Source organism: Canis aureus, chromosome 25 (genome assembly GCF_053574225.1).
Source record: "Canis aureus isolate CA01 chromosome 25, VMU_Caureus_v.1.0, whole genome shotgun sequence".
Taxonomy (NCBI): Eukaryota; Metazoa; Chordata; class Mammalia; order Carnivora; family Canidae; genus Canis; species Canis aureus.
The window spans coordinates 14,392,068-14,406,872 of NC_135635.1; positions in this window are offsets into that span (position 1 = coordinate 14,392,068).

Below are 14,805 nucleotides of genomic sequence, written 5' to 3' on the forward strand. Positions count from 1 at the left end.
AGGTTGCTCTATATGTCTAAATTTCCTAAGAGCTGGATGAGTAACTTACAAAATATTTTCTCAAGCACGGGTAGATCATAACCACTTGAGTCACTGAAATGTTCACTGGACAAGCTCCTCATGGAGGTACCATATAAGAAGATCCTTCCTTGGCTTGGTATATACAGAATGATGTAATGTTTTAATAGGCCTCACCTTGTCTGGTGGAATTACTTTATCAGTTGACTTCGGGGCTGACAGTACTGAGAGAAATACTCAAAGTGGCCTGGACGTGAGATTTAAAATCCTTCTATTATGCTGCATGAGAAATTTAGAAAAACCAACATTCCAATGTATTCCAAATGAAAAATATCACTATCTATCCCCACTTCTCTGGTGCTTACTATGGCAAGGTGTGTGTGCTGTGTAAAACATGCAGTCACACAGATAAAGGTTTATTTAGCGAGAAATTCCCAATCAGTGAGGAGGAAGCCCTACTGATCTTACGATTTTTATTATCATCATGTATTTACACAGTGAGTTCCTTTAAGGAAGGTTTCTTGAAACTTCTTCCAAGTAATATGGAAAGGTTGGCATTTAGCCATTGTTGAAGAATCACCAAAGTTTTCTATGTGGGTGGGGGGAATTGCCTTGCTACAGAGACAACGGGAATATTCCCTCAATGTAATAATAGGGGGAAATAAAGTAAATAAACTTCATGTTTCTCTGGCACTTTCTCCTCTATTTTTGGTCATCTCTTTCTTTACCTCTGTTGCTTTTATTTTTTATCTTTATTTTTTTATGTAAGCTCTGTGCCAATGTGAGGCTTAAATTCACAACCCCAGATCAAGAGTTGCATGCTTTACCAACTGAGCCAGCCAAGTGCTCCACTTGTGTTGTTTTTAAAACCAAGGAGTATATGAAAGGAGAATCAGACCACAAACATTCAATTATCCTTATTAGTTTTCACTCAAATTTCACTTTTCTCACTTTAAAGTTATAAGCCAATCCTCCTCCTCCTTTAAAATTTGAGCATTTGATTTTTAGTTGAGAACTACAGATGAGACTGGGGCACCTGGGTGGCTCAGTTGGTTAAGTGTCAGACCCCTGGTTTCACCTCAAGTCATGATCTCAGGGTCATGAGATGGAGCCTGGTCTCAGCCTGCACTCAGCAGAGAGTCTGCTTGAGATTCTCTTTCCCTCTCCCTCTGCCCCTCCCCTCCCTGTTCTCTCTCTCTCTCAAATACATAAATGAATCTTTTTTTTTTTTAAGATTTTATTTATTTATTCATGAGAGACACAGGGAGAGAGAGAGGTAGAGACACAGGCAGAGGGAGAGAGAGAAGCAGGCTCCACGCAGGGAGCCCGACAAAGGACTCGATCCGGGACTCCAGGATCACGCCTTGGGCCGAAGGTAGCGCTAAACTGCTGAGCCACCTGGGCTGCCCTATATAAATAAATCTTAAAAAAAAAAAAAAAAGAAAGAAATGTAAATCAGGCAATCACTATTTATGATTCATAGGATAAGAGTATTGTATATTGCTTCTTACCTACTCCACCTCCAGTCAGGAAAAGTAAGAGTATTTTTTTTTTTACATTTCTCTCTGTAGATCATAAGTATGGCTCAGTTCATCAAACATGTATCAAATACTATGCTAGACACTGGGAGCACAAAGCTTAAAAAAGAATGATCCTTACTGTCATAGAGCTTATAGTTAAATAGAAATATAACTATGGTAGTAGTAATAGTAAGGACAATGCCTAACATTTATTGAATGATTCCTATGGTGCCAAGCAGCACTAAACTAAGTTTTAGATAAGTCATCTCATTTAATTACCATTTAATTAATTTAATTTTATTATTTTATAGAAGAGTAAATTGAACATCCAGGGAAGTTTAGTAATTTGTCCATTCTTGCAATGAATGACAAAGCTTTGAAACTGGTCTGTCAACTCTAGAACCTCATATTCTTAATCAGAACTTTAAAGTCCTCAAAGAGTATATCTAAAAAGAAAGGCAAGAAAGGTGATGACATCTCACAGAAGGACCCTGCAGTAATCTATGACTCTGGAGATGTCCTATTAATGCCATAGAAGAGGCAATACAAGTAAGATAGAGGTGGTCAATGAATTCTAGGCCTTCATACAGAATCAGACCAAGCTTTGATCAAAAAATAAAATATGTAGGGGCACCTTGGTGGCTCAATAGTTGAGCATATGCCTTTGGCTTAGGCCATGATCCTGGGGTCCGGGAATGAAGTCCCACATTGGGCTCCCTGCAGAGAGGCTCCTTCTCCCTCTCCCTATGTCTCTGGCTCTGTGTGTCTAACGTGCATAAATAAATAAAAATATTTAAAATAAAATAAAATATGCAGGAGGCCTGGGTGGCTCAGTGGTTGAGCGTCTGCCTTTGGCTCAGGGCATGATCCCGGGGTCCTGGGATCGAGTCCTGCATCCGGCTCCCTGCAGAGAGCCTGCTTCTCTCTCTCCCTATGTCTATGTCTCTGCCCCTCTCTCTGTGTCTCTCATGAATGAATAAATAAAATCTTTAAAAAATAAAATGAAATATTCTTTCCTTTCATTTCATTCTATAATTCAGGTATTTACAGAGCCCTGAGTGGAATTCTGGGACAGGGAATGCTATCTCTCTCTCAAATAAATAAATAAAATATTTTTTAAAATTTCCTAGAGGTTAAAACTAAGAAAAGTAATTTCTATCTGCTGCAAGACTTTCAAGGTATATCCAAACTCTATTCAGAAAAATGTACTTTATAGAAAGTTTGACAGTGAAAAATGGTATTTTTTGAGATGAGACACTAATAGGCCTGATAATTCAAGCAAGGATATTGAGAATTAAGGACCAAAAACAAAAACAGAAAAAAAGATTTATGGAAAAGTATTTTATTATTGTTCCCAACAGAGTATATACATGTTTCCTTTTTAACATAATCCCAAGTTCGTGAATGTTTTATAAAGACTAGTTAAGAAAATTGAATGTTAACTGTGCAAGTTCACTTGAGTAGTATTTAATGTTTAGTCTGAACACAATTTTCTTTCGTTTTTAAAGATTTTTAAAAATTTATTTGAGAGAACACACATAAGTGTGCATGCAAGCTGGGGGAGGGCAGAGGGAGAGGGAAAAGCAGATTCCCTGCTGAGCAGGGAGCCCAATAGATGGCTCCACCTGGGGCTCCACATTGGGCTCGATTCCAGGACACTATGATCATGACCTGAGTCAAAATCTGATGCTGGGAAGCCCGGGTGGCTCAGCGATTTAGTGCTGCCTTTGGCCCAGGGCCCGATTCTGGAGTCCCGGATCGAGTCCCGGGTCGGGCTGCCTGCGTGGAGCCTGCTTCTCCCTCTGCCTCTCTCTCTCTCTCTCTGTGTGTGTGTGTGTGTGTGTGTCTCTCAGGAATAAATATATAAAATCTTAAAAAAAAAAATCTGATGCTCTATCGAGTGAGCCACCCAGGAGCCCCTGCTTTTTTTTTTTTTTTTATTACATCCATAAACATGACTAACAGATGAACTCTGGAATGTACAAAAAGAACAGATATTCTTTTAAAATCAATGAATAGGGATCCCTGGATGGCGCAGCGGTTTGGCGCCTGCCTTTGGCCCAGAGCGCGATCCTGGAGACCCAGGATCGAGTCCCACGTCGGGCTCCCGGTGCATGGAGCCTGCTTCTCCCTCTGCCTGTGTCTCTGCCTCTCTCTCTCTCTCTCTGTGTGACTGTCATAAATAAATTAAAAAAAAATGTTAAAAAAAAATCAATGAATAATGAAGTGTAGTTAAGAGGCTGAATTTTCTTAAATGACCCTATTAGAACATAAACATTCCAGTACGTTACTCTTTTTCACATGATCTCTGGATGCATCAAGCTCAATTACTTGATCTATTGAGGCTACTGCTACAAATAATTGTAGAAATGCTCATTTTGGGAATAGCCATCCAATTCTAAATTGCATTTTTAAAAATTGACTATTTGTGAAACTTCACCCCTTTTGAAGTGGTTTTTTTTAAAAAAAATATTTATTTATTCATGAGAGACACACACAAAGAGGCAGAGACATAGGCAGAGACATAGGCAGAGGGAGAAGCAGACTCCCTACAGGGAGCCTGATGTGGGATTTGATCCTCGGACCAGGATCACAGCCTCAGCACAAAGCAGAGGCTCAACCGCTGAGCTACCCAGGCGTCCCTAAGTTGGTTTAATTTTTTATTTTATTTTATTTATTTATTCAAGAGAGAAAAAGAGAGAGAGGCAGAGACACAGGCAGAGGGAGAAGCAGGCTCCATGCAAGGAGCCTGACATGGGACTCGATCCTGGGATTCCAGGATCAGGTGGCCCTGGGGTGAAGGCATTGCTAAACCGCTGAGCCACCTGGGCTGCCCAAGTTGGTTTAATTTTTGAAGTAAAGCTAAACTCATTGAGCCACATCTTATCAACATGGATTGATAAAATCAATCAATATAAACTATGTCTCTAAAGTAATAAGACTAATTCTGATAGGAGTCTTACTGAAAGTGGAGGAGTGATGATAGGATAAGCATGTTGCACAATCATTTGCTTGGTTAATGCTAAGTGGGTGATCAGCTAGATTACTAACTGATGGTGGAAGAGATTTGAGTATCTTGTTCATGGTGAACTCAGCAGAACAAATAGTAGAATCCATAGTTGAGCTTTTATTTGAGGACATGCTCACCTAGGTGGAGCAATCACTGCTTGTCTGAACTGGACTAACCAAAATGGTAAGTTTTAAGATGGGACAAAGAGCAAAGAGAAGAATAGGGGAGTATAGTGGCCAAGGGAAATGTTCTGTGTATTTTTAGATTAAATGAATAATGCAAGATTTCATTTTTACTGAGAAGTTTGAGACCAAAATCTTTCGTTAAAATCAAAGTAGATAATTCACTCCATTGTATTGAATGATAAAGAGAAAGAGGATGACACTGTTATTCTTCCTTTACACCTTTGTTACTACATTCAGATTCACACAATAAGTCATTAAAACAGTTGTTCACAAGCATCATTCAAATACTCCTCCACTGTCTTCCCTTTTGAAAGGGCATTTCTACTCAAACTATTGCTTGTAATATCCTTTTACAAAAAGAACTTTTCAGAAACATATATAGATACATTTGCAGTCATTAACTTAAAATACATGTTTGAAATACATTTGGGATAATAATACCTTATATTGGCATAGCACTTTGAAGTTTTCAAATTATTTCCCTATTTCTGTGGCATAGAAGCAGGAAAGATGTATCAGTGAAGGGTCTCCAAAAAAACAGGCTAGTAGGGGATAGATTGGATAGGTAGGTAGATAGATAGATATAGATAGATAGATAGATAGATAGATAGATAGATAGATAGATAGAGGTAGATTTATGTTAGAAATTGGCATACATGGGCATTCCCTGGTGGCTTAGTGGTTTAATGCCGCCTTCAGCCCAGGGCATGATCCTGGAGACCCAGGATCGAGTCCCCATATCAGGCTCCCTGCATGGAGCCTGCTTCTCCCTCTGCTTGTGTCTCTGCCTCTCTCTCTCTCTCTCTCTCTCTCTCTCTGTCTCTCTAATAAATAAATAAAAAATCTTTAAAAAATTGGCATACACAATTATGGAGGATGGCAGGACACCTGGGTGGCTCAAAGGTTGAGCGTCTCCCTTTGGCTCAGGGCATGATCCTGGTACTGAGATCGAGTCCCGCATCGGGCTCCCTGTGAGGAGCCTACTTCTCCCTTTGTTTATGTCTTTGCCTCTCTCTGTGTGCCTCATGAATAAATAAATGAAATATTTTTTAAAAAAATTATGGGAGATGGCAACCTTAAAATCTGTAGGGCAAGCTGGCAGGCTGGAAACTCAGACAGGATTTTTATGTTTTGAAGTAGAATTCTTTCTTTTCAGAGAAATCTTGGTTTTTACTTTCATGGCCTTCAACCACAAAAATCAAGTGTGGTCTTCTTTTTTTGTATACATTTTTAATTTTAATTCCAGTATAGTTAAAATACAGTGTTATGTTAGTCTCAGGGTACAATTTAGTGAGTGATTTAACAATTCTATACATTACTTGGTGCTCATGATGGTAAATATACTCTTAATCCTCTTCACTTATTTCACCCATCTCCCACCTACCTCCTCTCTGGTAACAATCAATGTTTTCTACAGTTAAGAGTCTATTCCTTGGGTTCTTTCTCCTCTCTCTCTCTCTCTTTTTTTTTTTTTAACCCTTTGTTTTGTTTTTTAAACTCACAAATGAGTGAAATCACATGGTGTCTTTCTCTGACTAGCTTACTTTGCTTAGCATTATACTCTTAGCTCCTTCCATTTTATTGCAAATGGCAAGATTTCATTCTTTTTTATGACTGAATAATGGAATATACATATACCACCTCTTCTTTATCCATTTATTTATTAATGGACACTTGGGCTGCTTCTTTATCTTGGCTATTGTCAATAACGCTGCTAAAAGCATGGGGTCCAGACATTCTTTCAAATTAGTATTTTTATATTCTTTGAGCAAACACCCAGTAGGGCAATTGCTGTATCATAGAGTAGTTCTATTTTAAATTTTTTGAGGAATTTTCCAGAGTGTTTTCCAGAGTGGCTGCAGCGGTTTGTATTCCCACCAACAGTGCAAGAGGGTTCCTTTTTCTCCACATCTCACCAATGCTTGCTATGTCTTGTGTTGTTGGTTTTAGCCATTCTGACATGTGTGAAATGATATTACTGTAGTTTTGATTTGCATTTCCCTGATGAAGAGTGGTGTCGAGTGTCTATGTGTTCATTGGCCATCTGTATGTCGTCTTTGGAAAAATGTCTATTCACGTCTTCTGACCATGTTTTAATTGGAGTATTTGCTTTTTGGGTGTTGAGTTGTGTAAGTTCTTTATATATTTTAGATATTAACCCATTATTGAAAAGCATTTGAAAATATCTTCTCTCATTCAGTAGGTTGTCTTTTATTTTTGTTATTTCCTTCACTGTGCAAAAGCTTTTTATTTTGATATAGTACCAAAAGTTTATTTTTGCTTTTATTTCCCTTGCCTTAGGAAACATATAAAGAAAAATGTTGCTGTAGCCAATTTCAGAGATTACTGCCTGTGCTGTCCTCTAGGATTTTTATGGTTTCAGGTCTTACAGTTAGGTCTTTACCTATTTTAAATTTAATTTTTGTGTATGGTGTAAGGAAGTGGTCCAGTTCTATTCTTTTGCATGTAGCTGTGCTTCTTTTCCCAGCACCATTTGTGGAAGAATTTGTCTTTTTCCTATTACATATTCTTGCCTCTTTTGATAAAGATAAATTGACAATATAATTGTGGGTTTGTTTCTGGGCTTTCTATCCTATTCCATTGGTGTATGTGTCTATTTGTGTGCCATCAAGTATAATCTCCTTTATGTAAAGTAAACTGCTTATAAATGTTAATCACATCTACAAAATACACTCTTGGTTTTTTTCTCATTTGTCATGTGAAGAAACCACAGCTCAAGTAAAGTTAAGCAACCAAAGTAGGTCTCTAATCTAAGAATTGACAGATGCCAGATTAGAATTCATATTTTGCTCCCCAGGTTAGGGTCCCACCAATTCCACTCTATCACTTCTCTTTTGAATGTTTTCAATAGGGCTCATAGCTCTTTGTATTTAACAGGGAAATTATTTCCTCAATCGCAATGACTTAAAAAAAATGTATCATGATTATTTAGCTAGCATAAACATTTTCTTGATTGGAAAGATCATTTTCTTGGCTGTGTCATTTACTTTTATTTAGTCATTTCACTTGAGCTATGTGATTCCAAAAAATCCAGTAGAATCTACAGTTTTACTTGTCACATGGAGAATTAACTTGATGATGATAGCCTCCAGGTATATTACCAGGCAAACTATCCCATGGAACAGAAAGGTTTATTGACAAAATAAAGAGGTTCAAATTATAGTTTATTAAATCATTTCAAGATATCAGTATAAAACCATAAAAGAGAGATTGATTAAGATAACACATGTAGAAAAGGTTACGAGTGGGAATACCATAATATCTGAATCCCTTATGCAAAGCTCATATGTCCTGTATCTCTCTGTGGTATTAGGTCTCCTGGCTTACAATGTGATTATAAGAACCATAGTTGCAATTGAACAAGGTGCTCACAGATGGGCAATGATACACATTTGTTTATCAAAAAACTCAGGCCAATTAACTTGTGGAGCCACTATGGGGTTTTTTTTGTGTGTGTTTTTTTAGGTTGAGAAGAGAACACTTGAGACCTGAATGGAATTATAATGTGAGTTATTATTTTCCAGGGATCATCATGATCAGGAATTGGTCTTAATGCTTCTGTCTTTAAATATCATTTTTTCTCCATCACAATTTCTATTAATTTTATCTATCTTTGGTGTATGTTAAAGATTAGTAATTTATTCTTGATATTTCATATATGTTGTAAGTTTACCTATGTTTTACATGCTACTTGTTTACTCATGTATACTTATATCCTGTGGACTTAAATTATATATTATAAATTGATAGCTTACTTATTATCCATGCTTTATACTTTTTATGAGTTTTACTCATGCCATTTCTTTACATGCCTTTTTTCCAAATGTTGAATATTCTCAAATAGTTTGCATATTACAATATTGGAAGAAATAATCACAAATTTTATAAACCTCCAAACCATTAATCTTTTATTTTTAAGATTTTATTTATTCTTGAGACACAGAGATAGAGGCAGAAACATAGACAGAGGGAGAAGCAGGCTTCTTGCAGGGAGCCCGATGTGGGAATCCATCCCTGGACCAGGATCATGCCCTGAGCGGAAGGCAGATGCTCAACCACTGAGACATTCAGGCATCCCAATAATCTTTTTTATTAAGATTTTATTTATTTATTTATTCATGAGAGACACACACACACAGAGAGAGAGAGAGAGAGAGAGAGAGAGAGAGAGGCAGTGACACAGGCAGAGAGAGAAGCAGGCTCCATGCAGGGAGCCGGATGTGGGACTCGATCCGGGGACTCCAGGATCATGCCCTGGGCCGAAGGCAGGCGATCAATCACAGAGCCACCCATGTGTCCCCCCTCCCCTTTTTTTAAAGATCCAAAATCTTAATAATAATGGAGATCCTAGTAAAAAGTTGCTATGAGACTTTTTTTTTTAAAGATTTCATTTATTTATTTGACAGGGAGATAGAGAGAGCCAGACAGCACAACCAGACGGAACGGCAGATGAAGGAGAAGCAGGGAGCCCAATACAGGGCTGATGTGGGCCTCAGGGTCCTGGGATCATGACCTGAGCCAGAGGCAGATGCTTAACCAACTGAGCCACCCAGGCGCCCCTAGAGCTTTAATATTCTTAGAGCTTTAATATTCTTAGAGCGTTAATGTTCTTATAACAACAATAAAATGGTAATTATGTGAGGTAAAGGATGTGCTAACTAATCTTATTGTGGTAAATATTTTGAAATATACACAAGTATCAAATCATCACATTATAAACCTTAAACTTACACAATGTCATATTTGTCAGTTATATCTCAGTGAAGCTATGAGAAAAAGAATAAATTATAAATTATAACTCCATTATATAATTTTGCCTATAATATCACTTCAAATTAGATTTTTAATGAGAAGGGATTGTGCTATTAGACTGGCAAAGGATAGCAGGTCCTGCCTTAGAGGTTTACTTCTAAAGACTCCAAATTATAAATACAGCTTCTCACAAATTAATCCAATGTCTCAGATATTTATTTTTTAAGATGAAGTATTATGAATGAAAGAGACAGAGCTCTTTCTATCATATGACTTGGATTCTAAATCAATTCAGATACAAACATAAGTATGAAGTGGTCTCTCAGTTTGAGCAACTCCAACTATCTCAGAAAGAATATCCATAAAGAATTACTACTAGAATGAACAATGTCACAAAATAATGGAAGAGGGAATGCTATGTCTAAGAGAATAGTAAAATCTAAGACAAGCCATAAAGGTTGACTTTGATGAATGGAAGTTTGCAAGATGGTTAACTGAGGTGAGGAAAACACACATACAAACGATACAGGAAAGATATGGATAAATAAAAGAAAATAGCATGGACATAGCCTGGGGCAAATTTGGAATGGCTAAAGTGCAGATTTTCTTAGGGTTAGAAGACTAATATACTAAGGTAACATGTTCATAACATGAAGGGCCTCATTAAACCCCTTTGTTATAGGGTTTGAAGTTTCTTTTTAGACAGTGAGGAATTATAAAAGAAATTTAATTTTTTTTTTATTATTATTTATGATAGTCACACAGAGAGAGAGAGAGGCAGAGACACAGGCAGAGGGAGAAGCAGGCTCCATGCACCGGGAGCCCGACGTGGGATTCGATTCCGGGTCTCCAGGATCGCGCCCTGGGCCAAAGGCAGGCGCCAAACCGCTGCGCCACCCAGGGATCCCTATAAAAGAAATTTAAACTTGGGTGTGACATGATCAGATTTGTCTTCCCAGATATCATCCAGCTTGGATCAGATAGATCAGATTCTGATCTTGGTTTCGACCTCAAGGCTTTGCCAGCCTCTGCAGCTCTGTCCAACAAGCACCCATGATCTACCAACATCTTTTTATAATCTCCAGTCAACCCTTTTCCTTTCCAAACACATACAGAGAAACACACTTTGTATTTTTTGGTTATTTTCTGGGCTGAAGTTTCTCTTGTGACCTCTAATGTGTAAATCTCAACTATTCCTTTATATGGGCCATTCCTATCCTTTCTATAAAGTCCTTTTGAACTGAAAAAAGTTATAGAGCTCAGAAGTTATCCAGCTTAGCTTCTTCACTCTATTCTATACAGATTTCTGGTAACCATTTTTTTATTTTTATTTTTTTAAAGATTTTATTTATTTATTCATGAGAGACACACACACAGAAAGAGAGAGAGAGAGAGAGAGAGAGAGGCAGAGACACAGGCAGAGGGAGAAACAGGCTCCATGCAGGGAGCCCAATGTGGGACTCAATCCCAGGTCTCCAGGATCAGGCCCTGGGCTGAAGGCGGTGCTAAACCGCTGAGCCACCTGGGCTGCCCTCTGGTATCCATTCTGAAAATGTTTTTCACTATTTAGTTCTTAGTTGTATATTTTTATGCACAGTTTCCTTATAGTTTCATTTGTTTTTCTGCCGTGAAATTTTTATAACTGTGCCTTTACTATACTTATTTAGTTTTAAAAGCAAACTTCTGAAAAATAATATCACGAACTTCCTATGCAACCCAAAATGTCATTATTACCAAAATTCAAACTATGCATTTTTGTAAGAATAATTGCAGGAGTTTGGGTAATGATCAAGAATGCAGACAATGGCTTACTTTAATTATTCTTGTCACAGCTGTTGCAGATATGGCTTGGAACAGAAAGCAAGAAAGAAAGTTAGCAGACTTCTGCTAACGGGTTAAATGAATTGAACCTCAAATTGTTGGCACTTCTGTTCATTTCTGAAAAGACTCTCTGTTTAATCTCCTGCCTGAACACATTGAAACTCTCCTTTTGTTGTAGATGACATGTATTCAGGTGTCACTCAGAGTTGGGAAACACCCCTTTTTACTGGTGCCTGGGAACTTTTAGGGCTTCTGGACTGAACAAAAGGGTTCTCTCTAAATACAAAGGCTCAAATGTCTGTTGTTACTTCTCAGCCCCTCAGGAAGCAACTGCTAATCATTCTACCAATGATTAAAACAGCAACAGCAACATGAACAAGAACAAACCACTGAACTTTGTTGGTAAAATGGCAAGAGTTATATAGAATTTGTTATGCTTAAAACCATATTGGCTTTATTTGGTAAAGGGATGTGATTTTAAGCTTTGAGTTAAAAAAAAAATTATTTAGGGCAGCCTAGGTGGCTCAGTGGTTTAGTGCCGCCTTCAGCCCAGGGCCTGATCCTGGGGTCCCGGAATCGAGTCCCACATTGGGCTCCCTGCAAGGAGCTTGCTTCTCCCTCTGCCTGTGTCTCTGCCTCTCTCTTTCTGTGTCTCTCATGAATAAATAAATAAAATATTAAAAAAAATTATTTAGACTGTCTTGAAAATTGTGAAGTTGAATATGAATTTGAAAGTGTTATTCAATAATAATTTATTCACTAGACTTATGTACATGACACTATTCTAGGCAATAGTTCAGTTTTCAAAGAATTGTGTGCAGTGGTTTTTATAATTAAGTCAAGAATGTCAGATTCTCCAAAATTTGAAGAATAGGAAAAAGTCCTTAGAGAAAATTAAGAAAAAAGAGGAAAAATGATTTGCTAAAGTTCATAAGACAAAAGAGTAGTAGATTCAACTACAAAAGCATCTTAAGCCTCTGTACAACAAAAGGTCCATAAGGAAATTCAAAAGAAAATAACAATATAAGAAAAACATTACAACATATATAACTGAGAAAAAGCAAAAATTCTTACATACAAAGGGTTCTGGAAATTCAATAAAGACAAATAATCAACTAGAAAAATGGGGAAAGGTTATAAAGGAACAGTTTATATAAAAGGAAATACAAATGTCCAATAACCATATGAAAGATGGTCAACCTCAAACATAAAGGGAAAATAAAATAGTTTTTACTTATCAGATGGATAAAGCTAAAAATGTTAGTCATAACTTGTGTATGCAAGACATTCTCAAACACTACTAGAGGACAACATATATATATATATATATATATATATATATATACACATGTATATATATATATACAGCATCACTGAAGATAATTTGTTAGTATATCTCAAAATTTCAAATATAAACACTCTTTAACCCAACACTCACAATTAGAAATATACAGTGTGGGTAAATTAACACATGTATATAAGGATATAGTCTCAGAATGTTTGCTGTGGTACTATAATAGCAAAAAGCTGTAAAAATCTAAATGTCCATCAATGGAGGACCTCTTATTTACCTACATAAATGAGATACCATGCTGCTATAAAGTAATATATAGTATAGATAGGTAGATAGATGTGTGTGTGTGAGAGAGAGAGATAGAAATGTGGAAAGATGTGTAAGAATTAATAATAAGAAAAAGCAAGTTGAGGAATCATGGGTATAATATGGTTACATTTGTGTATAAAAAAAGGTGAGACAGGGGTGCCTGGGTGGGCATCTGCCTTGGACTCGGGTCATGATCCCGGGATCCTGGGATTGAGCCCCACATTGAACTCCCTGCTCAGCAGAAGCCTGCTTCTACTTCTCTTTCTGCTGCTCCCCGTGCTGTGCTCTTTCTCTGGCTCTCCCTCTCTCAAATAAATAAATTATTTTTTTTTAAGATAGAGACAAAAGCATGAACAACAACAAAACATTGAATTATAGAATTTCCACAAAATTAAGAAAGTTTGTATTTCAAAGGACGTCATAAAGAAAGTGAAAAGACAACCCATTGAATGGGAGAAAATATGTGCAAATCATATACAGTACAAGGCACTTAAACCGAGAATATATAAGGAGCTTTTCCAATTCAACAGTAAAAAGACAAATAACCCAATTAAAAATGGGCAAAAGATCTAAACAGACATTTTTCCAAAGAAGATACACAAATGGTTAATAAGTACATAAAACAATGTTCAGCATCATTAGTCATTAGGGAAATGCAAATAAAAATCATGATGAGATTTCTTTTTACCCCTATTAGAATGGCTAAGATAGAAGGCATACAAATATTAGTGAGGATGTGGAGAATTAGAACCCTCATACACTGTTGACTAGGTTGTAAAACCATGCAGTACTTGGAAAACAGTGTTTCCTCAAAATGTTAAACAGAGTTTGCCATATGGTCCAGCAATTCCACTCTTACATATTTACTCAAGAGAATTGAAAGCAGATGTTCACCCAAAATCTTGTACATGAATGTTCGTAGCAGCATTGTTCATAATGCAGGAAAAAGTGGAAACTTAAATGTCTATCAACTGATGAATGGATAAACAAAATATGGTATAGCCATGCAATGGAATACTACCTAGCTATAGAGAGATGGAACATGTGGCACCTGAGTGGTTCAGTCAGTTAAGTGTCTGCCTTTGGTGCCTGTCATGATCTCTGGGTCCCAGGATTGAGCCCTGCATCGGGCTCCCTGCTCAGCAGGGAGTCTGCTTTCCCTTCTCTGTCTGCCTCTGCCCCTGCCCCTCCCTCTGCTTGTGCTCTCTTTCTTGCTTTTAAATAAATAAATAAATGCATTTTTTAAAAAAGAAAGATGTAACATGATGTACATGCTACACCAAGGATGGCACTTATAAACATCATACTAAGTAAAATAAGCCAGATATGAGTAGCCATATGTTGCATGATCCCACTTATATGAAATGTGTAGAACAGACAAATTCAGAGACACAGAAAGTAGTTTGGTGGTTGCCAGGGCAAGCAGGAAATGGGGAGTAACTAATAATATGAGGGTATGCTCTTGAGGTGATGAAATGTTCTCAAATTAGATAGCTATAGTGACTTTACAACCTTGTGAATTATACTAAAACCCACTGAATAGAAAGGCTGAACATTTAAAATATTTGAATCATATCTCAACAAAGTTATTATTTTTAAAAGGTAAAGGGATAGATACTTGTGTACAGTCGACCCTTGAACAATGCCACGTTTAGGGGCACTGATCCCTGAGATTATATAATCTTTGTATAATTTTTGACTACCCCAAAACTTAACTACAAATAGGCCTACTGTTGACTGGAAGCCATACTGATTACATAAATAGTTAATTAATGCATATCCTATTTGTTTTATATATATATTATATACTGTATTCTTACAATAAAGTAAGCTAAAGAAAAGAAAATGTTAAGAAAATAATAAGTACATTTACAG